Source organism: Balaenoptera ricei, chromosome 2 (assembly GCF_028023285.1).
Source record: "Balaenoptera ricei isolate mBalRic1 chromosome 2, mBalRic1.hap2, whole genome shotgun sequence".
Classification (NCBI taxonomy): Eukaryota; Metazoa; Chordata; class Mammalia; order Artiodactyla; family Balaenopteridae; genus Balaenoptera; species Balaenoptera ricei.
Genome location: NC_082640.1, coordinates 176462943 through 176475447, shown reverse-complemented (window position 1 = coordinate 176475447; position 12505 = coordinate 176462943). Strand labels below are relative to the sequence as shown.

The 12505-nt window shown below is 44.2% G+C and overlaps 1 protein-coding gene and 1 pseudogene across 4 annotated transcripts in view; both read right to left on the bottom strand.

The window, feature by feature from the left end:
• GOLGA5 (golgin A5) overlaps window positions 1-2006 on the bottom strand; it is a 40089-nt gene extending 38083 nt beyond the window's left edge. For all 4 annotated transcript variants that reach the window (XR_009501169.1, XR_009501168.1, XM_059915822.1 and 1 more), the window contains exon 1: window positions 1758-2006. The gene's annotated coding sequence lies outside the window, so the exon portion shown is untranslated. The remainder of the gene's footprint in view (window positions 1-1757) is intronic.
• Window positions 2007-7761: 5755 nt separating this feature from the next.
• Window positions 7762-9978, bottom strand: LOC132360738 (serine/threonine-protein phosphatase PP1-gamma catalytic subunit B-like; annotated as a pseudogene).
• Window positions 9979-12505: the final 2527 nt, after the last annotated feature.

Here is a 12505-nt window from a genome sequence, read left to right as displayed (position 1 = left end):
AAGATGAAATACTACATTAAAAAACACTTTGAAAAATGCCTAGCACACATTAGCACTCATTTGAGTAGTTGCTACCATAATTACAACTACCACTACTACTGTTATTCCTATTTCAACAAAGTGTAAATACTGCAGCACTATCATGGATAATTTAGGTGTGCATATACACGTCTAAAATATACCTTCAATAATTTAGATTCTCAGTACCTACTATACGCACATTAAGCTAAGTTCAGAATAAAACAATTACGATTGCATAAACATTCATTTGATGCATATATTTGGGTACTTATCCAGTGCCACAATAAATCAAAATGATGATGATGAAATAACTAGTTTCCATGACATAGAAGAGTAGCATATAAAAAAGTCAACAACCATTTCTTGAATGTGCACATTGTTCCTTTTGCCTGGAGCGCTCTTTCACAGTTAACTTTTTTTTTGTTCTTGGTCTTCACCTGAACGTCATCTGCCCCCAAAATAGCTCTTTTGTCCCATCTAAATTAGGTCCTATCATTCTCTGTTCACACACTATTCTTTTCCTTCACATCCCTTCATGTTTTATATGTATTTTTTCCCCCTGTCTCTCCCTCTTGGGGAAGGGGAGGCGGGGAGTGGGTGGATAAACGCCATGTCTGTTTTGCTCACCAATGAATTCTTAGCACACAGTAGGCACCCATAAATACTGCGGAATGGAATTAATTTTTATGTTAGGTGCCCTGCAAACATTATCTTTAGCACACATAATTTTCACAACCACATTGTGCAGTAAGTAGCAATACCCCTTTTTCACAAAAAAATGGGGGGAAAGGTTTAGAAAGATCCCAGAGTTTAGACAGCAGCTCAGACAGGCAAATCTAAGTCAGCCAAACCCACTTTTTAACCCCTGAGTTCCCCATCTAGCCTCCCAGTATCTGAACAACCTCAAGAAGAAACTCACCCTCTAAACCTGTTCCTTACAAAATGGGATGATTACATGCCCGTGTATTTCACAGGGCTTATGTGAAATCCAATGAAAATGGAAGTGACATGCTCCATAACATATAAAACTCCCTACAGAGTATGTATCATTCCTGAGTAAACACTGGTGGTAAGTAGGGAGCAAATGATCTCTCCTAATAAAACAATCAAAACATACTTGTTAACATATCTTGCCTCTCACTGTAAAGTTTTAAAGGGCTTTAAAACAAAAGCCTGTGCCTTAAGATTGAGTACCCAATTAAATGTTAAGATGGGCCCTAGGCACTTGCCCCGCGGACGAAAGAACAACTCTAGCAGACTTCCGAGGTACACAGCCCTCAAGAAATTCCGCCCAGTAAACGGCCCACGCCGAGCTGAAGAGAGAGAGGGTGAGAGCGCAAGGGATGAGGATGAGGATGGGTCGGCCGATGGCGGTGGCAGGGCCTGCACGAAGGCCAAGTGTCAACACAGAGGAAGGGAGGCTGGGGATCAGCTGGTCAGTCCCAGGGACTCTGTTGTCAATCCCAGGTGGGCGAGTACAGACCCCCACTTCGCTCCCTACCCACTGCACTGAGCCTCCGGAGGGGGAGGAGCGACCAAACCAGGCTGGGATGGAGGAGGGAGGAAAGGCGAGGGCACTAAGCCACGTCCGTGGAGGCCCAAGGGGGCTCCCCTGCCCTGTTCCCGAGCCCCCGGCAGGGCGGAGAGATCAGGGTCTCCGCTGAGGGGATGCCGCCCCCGCCTCTAAGGCCGTTAATGCCCCAAGGGGACCCCTCGGCCCCCCGCGGCCACCTCACCTGAGGACTCTGGAGCGGCTGCACCGCGGCCTGGTCACCCTCCCAGGCCGCCCGTCCTCAGCAGCCGGCCGAGAGAGAGCCCAGGTTGAGCAGACCTGGCCCTCGATCAGCCACGGCCCAGTTACTCTTCCGGGAGACGTGGAAGAGCGGCGAGGACCCCAAAACAGAGTGGCTTCCGAGCTGCCTGAGCGGGCGAGAGACTAGAGCAGCCACCTGGAGGCCGCTCAGGCGGCAGCGCCGCCGGCTGCGGGGCCCTCGCGCCTGGCCACTCCCTTTTCCCGCCTGTGGCGAGCAAGGGCGGGGGCAGGGCCTGCGTGCGTGTGACGTAGCTCGCCTCCCTAGGACCGCGGCCCGCACGCGGCCGACACAACATTGGAAGCCACGCCCCCTCTGGGGGCGTGCCCCACGGCGGCCCACGTGGGTGGCAGGGGCGGTGCCCCGCCGGAAGGAATTGGAGGCTGGAGACGCAGGTGCAGCGCCCGGTGTTTACCTTTCCCCATTCTTCCTCCGCTCGCCTAGTTTTACGAATGAGGATGTTGAGGCCTATCCTCAACGGGGGATGAGAGTACAGAAAACAAGAACTAGTGGCAGAGACATATCATATAAACCACTGAATGAACAAGACAATTTCAGAGCTTTACCAGAGCTGTAAATACAAGGTAATGGGGAGAAGTGACTGGAGGTGAGGGAAGCACTTTAAATGATGTGGACAGGGAAGGTATCTCTCTGAGGAGGTGACATTTGAGCTGAGACCCAAATGATGGAAAAGGCCAGTAAAGGGCTTTCCATACAGCTGTATTGTAATGTTATGCATACAGTTCACTGAATATTTGAAATAAGTCTAAAATCCACATTTAATAACTCAACAGATACTCAGCACCTACTTTGTACACAGGGTTGACTTAATTTGGCCCTAATGACAAGCCTACAACATAGTCCCAAGGACCCTAGGGGTTAAGTAACTTGTCTAAGATCATGTGCCCTAGTAAGGAGTCCATATTACTCCAAAGCTTGAGCCGTTAGACTCAACGTTTTATTGTCTCCAAATTAAATATTGGGAGTAATTACAGCTCCTTCTTTTTTCCTCTCAAGTCAGGTTTAGACCAGTCCAGTGAGCAGAAGAACTTTCAGCAGCACCAGGAAATAATAATAGTAATAATGATAATAATAATAGCTTCTAATAGTTATTGTGTACTTATTAAGGGCAGTATACTGTGTTAAGCACTGGACGTGCTTCACCTCATTTAATTCTCAAAACAGCCATAAGGAAGGTACTGTTATTATCCTGTGGTAGGTGGCATTGTTGTTCCCAGCTATTAAGTGACTCCTCCTGTTAAGGATGTAAAAAATTAAGAAACAGAAACCTAAATTAGAGTCAGGAGACCAGAAGGGAGAGCTCTCTCACCCAAGAAGTAGAAAGACCCCTTTTCTTTCCTAGCAACAAATCAGCCAATGAAAAGCTGTAGACGCTTTGTTTACTATAGCCCTTCCAACCCCTTTCCCTTTCTATTACAGCATTTTCCTTCCCTTGCTGTGTGGGGACTTAACATGTGGCTCACCATGGTTGCAGACCCCAAATTGCAATTCTCTGCTGATTCCAAATAAACCCATCTTTGCTGGAGAAATACCTGGCAGCCTAGTTGTTTCAGGTCAGCAAGGATTATACATCATCACCTGTTGCCTTGTGACTGCAACGCATCCTGTAGGAAGAGTGTCCTTTCCAGCCTTACTGATGTCAGGCTTGATCACGTGACTTGCTTTGGCCAATAGAATGTGAATAGAAGTGTCTTTCACCACATCTGAGCAATAGTGTTAAGAGCCATTATGTATTCCTACCAACGCTCTTAATCTTTTCCCTCTCTCATGAGAATGGCCTGTCCCAGATGGAGCTGCTCCCTCAGCCTGGGTCCTGGAGGGAAAGATATGTGAAGCAACCCACGCCTGGCAAGTCACATGAGTGCAAAAGAAACCTTTGCTTTTAGAGATTTGAAATTGTTTCTTATTCAGCCTTACCTAATGAAATCTAAAACATACCCCATTTAACAGATGGAGACACTGAGATTCAGAGAGGTTTAGTTACTTTCCCAAGGTCACACAGGAAGTAGGTAATACATCTGGGATTCAAACCTACGTCAGTGTGACTCCAGAAACAATATTGTTAATCAGTGAAGGGATGAGAATGAAAGAAGTTGAAGCAGAGCCAGATCTCCCATATGAAAAAAAAATGGCAGTGGGCAGGCTACCCCAATGTTTCAAGAATTCCCATGTATACTCCCTGAGAGAGTCAGCATATAGAGACATACTACCCAGAAGTCATCGGGGCCAGGCTGGATTAGCCAGAGAAACAACACAGCCAACAGAAAGAGGTTACAACTTTGCCTTGTACAAGACACACGCAAAAAATACTAACCACAAAAGAAAAGATTGAAATTTGGACTTTGTTAAAATTAAGAATTTCTTTTCATCAAAAACAACAACAACAATAACAACAACAACAGCAACATTAAAGCCTGCAAGGCTTTCATTAAGTGAAAGGCAAGCCAAAGACTGGTAGGTAATATTTACAATACATGTATCTGACAAAGGATTTATATATAGAATATATAAAGCTCTCCAACAAATCAATAAGAAAATATCAATCAACCCAACAAAAATAGACTAATATATAAGCATTTCACAAGAGAAAATATCCAGTTGGCCAAAGCACAGGAAAAAGTATTCAACACTATTAGTCATCAGAGAAATACAAATTAAAATCACAATGAAATACCTTTACACATCCACCAGAATTGCTAAAATGTAAAAAGATGAAAAATACCAAGTAATGATGAGTTTGTGGAGCCGCTAGGACACTCATGCATTTTTGACAGAACTGTAAGTGATAGAACCACTTTGGAAAACTTGAGCTCTGTCTTTAAAGCTAAACATAGGCCTACTCTATGGCCCAGCATAGGGCTACCCTATGAGACAGCAGTTCCACTCAAGAGAAATGGAGGTGAAGTGTCCATCAAAAGACATGTACAATGAAAAACAAGTAACTATACATGCAACAACATGGATGAATCAGACTTACTTGAATTAAAGAAATATTGTTGAGTTAAAAGAAGCTAGTCCCAGGGGCGGGGGAGGGTTGGATTGGGAGTTTGGGACTAGCACATGCAAACTATTATATGTAGAATGGATAAACAACAAGGTTCTATTGTATAGCACGGGGAACTATATTTAATATCCTGTAATAAACCATAATGGAAAAGAACATGAAAAAGAATATATATATGTATAACTGAATCACTTTTCTGTACATGAGAAACTAACATAACATCGTAAATCAACTATACTTCAATTAAAAAAAAAGAAGCCTGTCTCAAAAGACAACATACTGTATAATTCCATTAATATGAAGGTCAAGAACAGGTGAAGCTAATCTATGATTATAGAAGTTATAATAGTAGTTACCTTTGGGGGGCCAGATATTGACTAGGAGTGGTCAAGATGGAGGCGCCTAGAGTGCTGATAATGTTCTATGTCTTGACTTTGGTGTTGATTATGGGTGTGGATACATATGTAAGAGTTTATAAGCTCTGTACTTAACAACTGTTAACTTTATTTCATGTATGTTATATCTCAATGAAAACAATTCAAAAAAAATACACATACCCTCTGAGAAGGTAATTTTACTTTTAGGAAATTATCCTACAGATATACTCACACATATACAAAGTTATTAATTGCAGCATTGCTTATCATAGCAAATATTGGAAACAAGTTAAATGTTCGTTGATTTAAAAATCTTGGTACATTCATCCGATGAAGTACTATGCAGATGTTTAAAAAAAACAGAAGCTCTTATTCAAGGATACGAAAAGAGCTCCAAGATCTTAACAATATCTGATGTTTTAAAAAACCAAAAATTGAGGCTTCCCTGGTGGCGCAGTGGTTAAGAATCTGCCTGCCAACGCAGGGCACAAGGGTTCGAGCCCTGGTCTGGGAAGATCCCTACATGCCGCGGAGCAACTAAGCCCGTGAGCCACAACTACTGAGCCTGCGCGTCTGGAGCCTGTGCTCAGCAACGGGAGAGGCCGCGACGGTGAGAGGCCCGCGCACCGCGATGAAGAGTGGCCCCCGCTTGCCGCAACTGGAGAAAGCCCTCGCACAGAAACGAAGACCCAACACAGCCAAAAGTAAATATAAATAAATAAATAAATTTAAACGCATTGCAACATAAATACATTAAAAAAAAAAAACCCAAAAATTAAAGACTGGTGTTTGTAATATGCTATCATTTGTGTACAAATATCTTTGATGATTAGAGTCTATCTCTTGAGGGACACTTTCTTTCCCTCCTTGGAGAATTCTGCTGGGCAACAGGAGTAAGAGGGAGGTTTATTCTTCAATGAATCCTTTTTTGTATGTATCCTTTGAACTCTGTACCATAAGAATCTGTTATTTTTTGAAAGTTAATAATATAAAAAAACTTTTTTAACTTTGAACACCCTTGGAGGCTGAATGCATTCCTCATGTCTTCACAGTCCTGCCTCTCAGATAGCCTGATGCCCTTCATTTATGTCACCTGCCTAGCCCTGCAGGCTTTCCCTAGGGATTTTGTGACCTTCTTTGGAAGATGCCTGTGTTTCTTCAACTCCGGGTTTCTGTGATTCTACTCCTTGTTGAGCAACTCTGAAGAATGAAATTGTGAACCTCTTTGTGCATTTTTAGCTTCCAGCAGCAGGAGGCACTTAATGCTTAAAAATATATACGTACGCTTGTATGTTTGTATGTATGTATATTACATCTGGATTGACAAGTAAAATGAGTATTGCTGGATCATTTTGTTTATAGAGCACAGAATGTAGTATTTCCATGAATCAACGCTGGGTGACACCAGGAATTTCATGTTCCCATACCTGTTTGGGAGTACCTCCAGATTGACAGACCATTTCTGGTGTTTTCCATGTCACCTGGAATGCTAAGCTGCTCTCAGAGATGAGTCCCTCTGCCACTGCAGCCCGGATGAAACCTCCTAGGCCCCCATTCACCCCACATCCTCAGCCTGTCATTGCCCTTGCTCAGAGACCTCCAACCCCCATATGACCCAACATTGGCAGCAGGGCTGGGTGGAGAAGAGGCTTTGTGCTGTCCTGGAAAAAGCAGATGCCTGAGAGTCAACAAACATCACACGCCTTGCTTTGGCATCATAGGCAATTCCATTTCTCTCTCAGGGCCCCCGTTTCCTCACCTGTAAAATGGGTGGTTAGTGGTTTTTAAGGTGTATGTGAGTGATTGTTATACCGTAGACTTCTTTCTTCAAAGGAAATCTTTATGTCCATGCCCCATATATAAAATGCATCCAAGTCAAGCAGTCCTGATTGAAGAGTGTGGACGAAGAGGGTGTGGGGCGGGGAAGAAGGTATGCAGAGCCCCTCCCAGTCTTTCCCCATGCCCTACCAAGAAGCTCCTGATATAGCTACTAGGGAGTTTAAAATGTCTTCGCACTCTTTGCACCCTGTACTGGGTTTGTTTTGTTTTGTTTTGCAGGGGGTGAGCCACAAGGCTTGCGGGATCCTAGTTCCCCGACCAGGGATTGAACCTGGCCAGGCAGTGAAAGCTCCCCAAGTCCCAACCACTGGACTGCCAGGAAGTTCCCTGGGTGTTCTTTAAGAGCCTCACTCTGAGATTCTGGGATCCTGTGGAAGGCCAGTCCAGCTTGGGTGCAGGGAATTGACCTACATCTTATCTTCTTTGTGCCATGGACCCTTTTGCAGAATTGTGTGTGGGTGTGTGTGTTTTAACAAGTTCATCATTTAATAAGTCTGAATTCATTTTCACCACATGGTATTGTAAAGGGTCATCTGTTGAAACATTGTAACAGATGATAGTTTTAAAAAGTCACAGATATCCTGAGTTCTGTATAAACTAGTGGTAGTAAGTTAGTTCCTTTGTTTTGACTTATAAGCCTCAATTTCACTGTAGAATAAAGAATGTAGACCAAAGAAAGCATAATTGGTCACTCATAAAGAACAGTATTGTTTCTATAATTTAAAGCTTTCTGAATGAGCGGGTTCAGGCCTGATGTAACGGTACAAAGATTATTTAATGAATAGGCTATATGGAAATTGTACAAAATGTTATTAACTTTAATCATTAATAGCTTAAGCAGTACTATGTTACTAATCGCTATTCAAACTCAAAAACCTGTTTTTGAATCCCCAGGAAGGCAACATGTGTACACAACCAAGCCACCTTATACTTAGAGGAGTGTCAATACGTATTTCAACAGAAACTTTGGCTTTAGGAAAGAGTTAACAAACATTTAAAATAACGGCTCTGGGGCTTCCCTGGTGGCGCAGTGGTTAAGAATCCGCCTGCCAATGCAGGGGACATGGGTTCAAGCCCTGGTCCGGGAAGATCCCACATGCCACAGAGCAACTAAACCTGTGCACCACAACTACTGAGCCTGCGCTCTAGAGCCTGCGAGCCACAACTACTGAGCTCGTGTGCCACAACTCCTGGAGCCCATGAACTGCAACGAAGATTAGCCCCTGCTCCCGCAACTAGAGAAAGCCAGTGTGAAGCAAGGAGGACACAACGCAGCCAAAAAAAAAATAAAAAAAATAAATAAATTTATTTAAAAAAATGAAGTAAAATAAAATAATGGCTTTAATCATCATTTTAAGTATATAGTAGGGGAAAGTGTGCTTTAATTAAATATACGTCATACCAGTGATGCTGGCAAGGTTGAAAGTTACTAGTTTGTACATGACAAGACAGTAAGAGAAAAAAGCAATCCTTTGAAACAAAGTTTTAAAAATATATGTTCACAGTGGTTTGTATCAACAGTACGCATTTTATGACAATAACTTGTACAGATTGAGCACCCTAGGGCTCTCTTTATATCCTAAAGAAAACAAGCATTTGCATTATTCTTGGGTTGTACTGAATTTAAAATAAGTCAGTTGCACACTTACCCCCTAGACAGGATAAACTGTCCTGGGGTGTACAGCTTTAATACCATCATTAAAATTGTTTGCAAAAAAATCCAGAGAATTAAAAAACAAAACAAAACATTTTTTTCTTGGGAGTGGAGAGTCTTTTATTTGCTGTTATAATTAGTAAATATCATTCATTAAGTCAAAAATGGAAGGAGCAAGCCCACAAACACTATTTGAGCAAGCTGACCAATATACATTACGATTTAAAAAATGAAGATCATATACTATATGTTACAAGTCCCAATTAAGCAGTGTCAAAATGACACCTATTTCTTTGCTTGCTTTGTGATCATACCCCTTGGAGGTGTTAGAGGGGCTCCTGGCATTCCACTTCTTTTTCTCTGCAGGCTTTAAAATCTGAAAAGAACAAATTAGTGCTTTGTCCACACTCAACATGGCACCTCCATTGTCAAACTCTCCACAATAATCAGTTGCAGAAGACAGAGTGACCAACTGCCTCTTTGCAAAAAATTCATACCATTTTCAACCACCTGATGGGCTCTACATATAAGGTCCAAATTATGCTGATGGAGAAATTTGGCAACCACTTCAGCACCAAATGTGAAGGACAACTCCTCTGTCATTTTCACCCCAGCCTAAGACATCTTTACCTGGGTCAGACCACAAAAGATCACAAAGAAGACCTTGATCTCGTATATCAGTTGGCCGCACAGTTCTCGGAATCTGCTCCATAGATTGAAGATCTGGTGACAAACCTCCATGACAGCAGAATGTTTTCTCATCCACAGTGGCTGCTATCAGTAAACAGTTTAAAGCAGTCTATGAAAGTTTTCCATAGTGTAATGTTGTATCTTCTTTTACATTCATCAAAAAATTCCATACATGCTATTGATACTGACACACTCGTGGTTTCCTCTGAGAAGAAAAAAATTCTCGGGATATTTGATTTTCTTTAGCCAATAAGAGGCAGATATTCTCCAAGGACTTTTTCTCCCTGTCCCTAAGAAATAGATAATTGCTTTCTGGTGGGAAACCACCATACTCCAAAAGTCAAAGCAAATCATAGTATTACCTGTGGGTATCACCACTATTTTTAGCGGTGCTTCAAGTTCTCGTAGGATGGGCTGACTGAGAAAGATCTCTTGGGACTTTAAGCACAGTTCTCCGATGTCATTCTCTTGTAGCTGGACATGCTTGCCTGGCTTGGACCCTCTAACCTCCAACAGCCACTGGATGAGGCTGTTGAGGTTGAGTTTATTCGTATCTGCCATCGCCGTCCCGCTGCCCGCCCTCCCGCAGGTGCGGCCCCGCGCCCGGGATTCACAGCTCCTTTCCCCCGGCCAAGAGCACAGAGGCGGCCCCGGCGGTGGTAGCAGAAACTGTTGGTGGGTCCCCCCTAACGGCCCGCTCCCCTGCTTCCTCTTTCTCTCCCCACTGGAACCATGAGGCAGAATTGTGTTTTTAAACCATAAAATAATATGCACCGTATGACAAAAGAAATTATAGTGGAAATATTGAAATACAGTTATCAAAATATTTTAAAATTGTATGATTCAATAATCTATATACTTTTTAAATTAACACATCAAATAACAGTGTGTAAATTGAAACCCGGGGGATTTCCCTGGAGGTCCACTGGTTAAGACTCTGCACTTCCAATATAGGGGGCACGGTTCCATCCCTGGTAAGGGAACTAAGATCCCACGTGCTGCCAGGCAGGACCAAAAAAATAAAAAATTAAAATTAAAATGAAACCCGGCCTCCCTACTGTGGCCCACAGGGCCCTGCAGGATCTGGCTCAGGCTGTCCTCGCCAGCTCCATCTGGAACAGCTGTCCCTCAGACTCACAGCGTCCAGTCATCCCACCCTCAAGAACATTGGCCTTGATGTTCCCACTGTCTTGGAAATTGCCCCTCCACACATTCCCCACCCCATCATCACCCACAATTCCCAATTCACACGGCCAGTCCCTTCCCATCATTCAGGTCTTGGTATAAAATTCTCCCCCTCTGGGGCTTCCCTGGTGGTGCAGTGGTTGAGAGTCCACCTGCCAATGCGGGGGACACGGGTTCGAGCCCTGGTCTGGGAAGATCCCACATGCCGCGGAGCAACTGGGCCCGTGAGCCACAATTGCTGAGCCTGCGCGTCTGGAGCTTGTGCTCCGCAACAAAAGAGGCCGCGATGGTGAGAGGCCCGCGCACCGCGATGAAGAGTGGCCCCCGCTTGCCGCAACTGGAGAAAGCCCTCGCGCAGAAACGGGGACCCAACACAGCCAAAAATAAATAAATAAATGAATAAATTTAAAAAAAAAAAAAAATTCTCCCCCTCTGGAGGTTTCCCTGGCCACCCTGAGTCAACTAGGTCCTGTCCTGCTCCACACGATACCTCATTCTTTTCCCTTATAATATTTATAATTATACAATTTTATTTTGTATAATTATAATTTGTGCAATTATAATTATGCAAATTTATAATAATCTGTATAATGTAGTTTTATTTGTTTATTTACTTAGTGTGCATCTCCCCTCCATGAAGGCATAGACCACATCTGTCTTTCTCTTGTGTACCTAGCACCTAGGACAGGGCTTACTACTTGGTAGGTGCATACATATTTTGTTAGATGAATGAATGCAGTGGTCCCACCCTGTGGATTAGAGGAGCTGGTTCCACGAGATAGGTAGGCACCTCAGAAAGAATCTATTGCATATGTAGGCATCCAGCACAATACCTGGCACACAACAGGTGCATAATAAATGGTAGGTATGACTTTTATGTCTCTCTGAGTTTCCCCCTGCATGACCTTCTGCTTCTTCTTCTCCATCCATAATCCACATCCAAAGTCCTTGTTCCACCCAAAATGAAGGCATGGGTCTTGCCATGGACCTCCTGCACCCCTCCCATCCAGCCTGCCTATCCCACAAGGCCAATCTATCTCTTTCCTCCCAAAACTCATCTCAAGTAGTTCCCCTACTTGGTTTTCAAGGACCCCAGAAACATGGGGGTGGAACATTCTACTGAAATGCTGGAGGCATTCCAGCAAGCAAGCATAAAAAAGCCTGGTGGAGTTCCTCAGGCCTGAGAGGAGGGGTCTTCATCACCCCTCACGGGAGACATCATCTTTGCAATCAGGTGTGACTTTGGTGGCGTGGCCAAGGGGCAGGGCCAACCCAGCCCCCTTTCCTCAGGAGGCCGAGAAGGAGGTGAGAGTCTCAGGAAGGAGGGATAGTGGTGGGGATCCCCGGTCACGGAGGGCAGAAGGAGGAGAGAAGTGTGCCTGAGTCTAGTGACGGGGCCCAGGAAGGGGCACTTCTGGGTCATTGACATCAGTCCCGCGTAAACTGACTGTTAATCATGATTAGGGGATCCGTCATCTGAATGCAGGTGGGGTAGCTGTGCGAAGCCACATAGGAGGCAGCCAAACAAATGTGTGCTTGTTTCAACTCATGTCCCTCCCGACTGGTCTGTTCTCCCCTAATTAGGGAACTGTGGCAGCCTAGCAGGGACTTGGTGCCCAGCGTCACCCAACCAATGTTATTCCCCCAACAGGTACCCTCTGCTCCATCCAGACAGGTGCCTCCCCATTCTGAAGACAAGCCTCGTGAATTCCCCAGCTGCTGGCCTTCTTTCACTCTGGCCCTTGTTCTCCATTCACCCACTCTTTCCATTTTGTTGAGTTGTCTAGTCTGTGTCAGGCACAGCTAGGCGTTAAGGAGACAGATAGAACGTCTGCTCTCAAAGAGCTCAAAGTCTGTGTGGATAGATAAGAAAACTGACAATTACAAACAAGGTAGTAAGTCC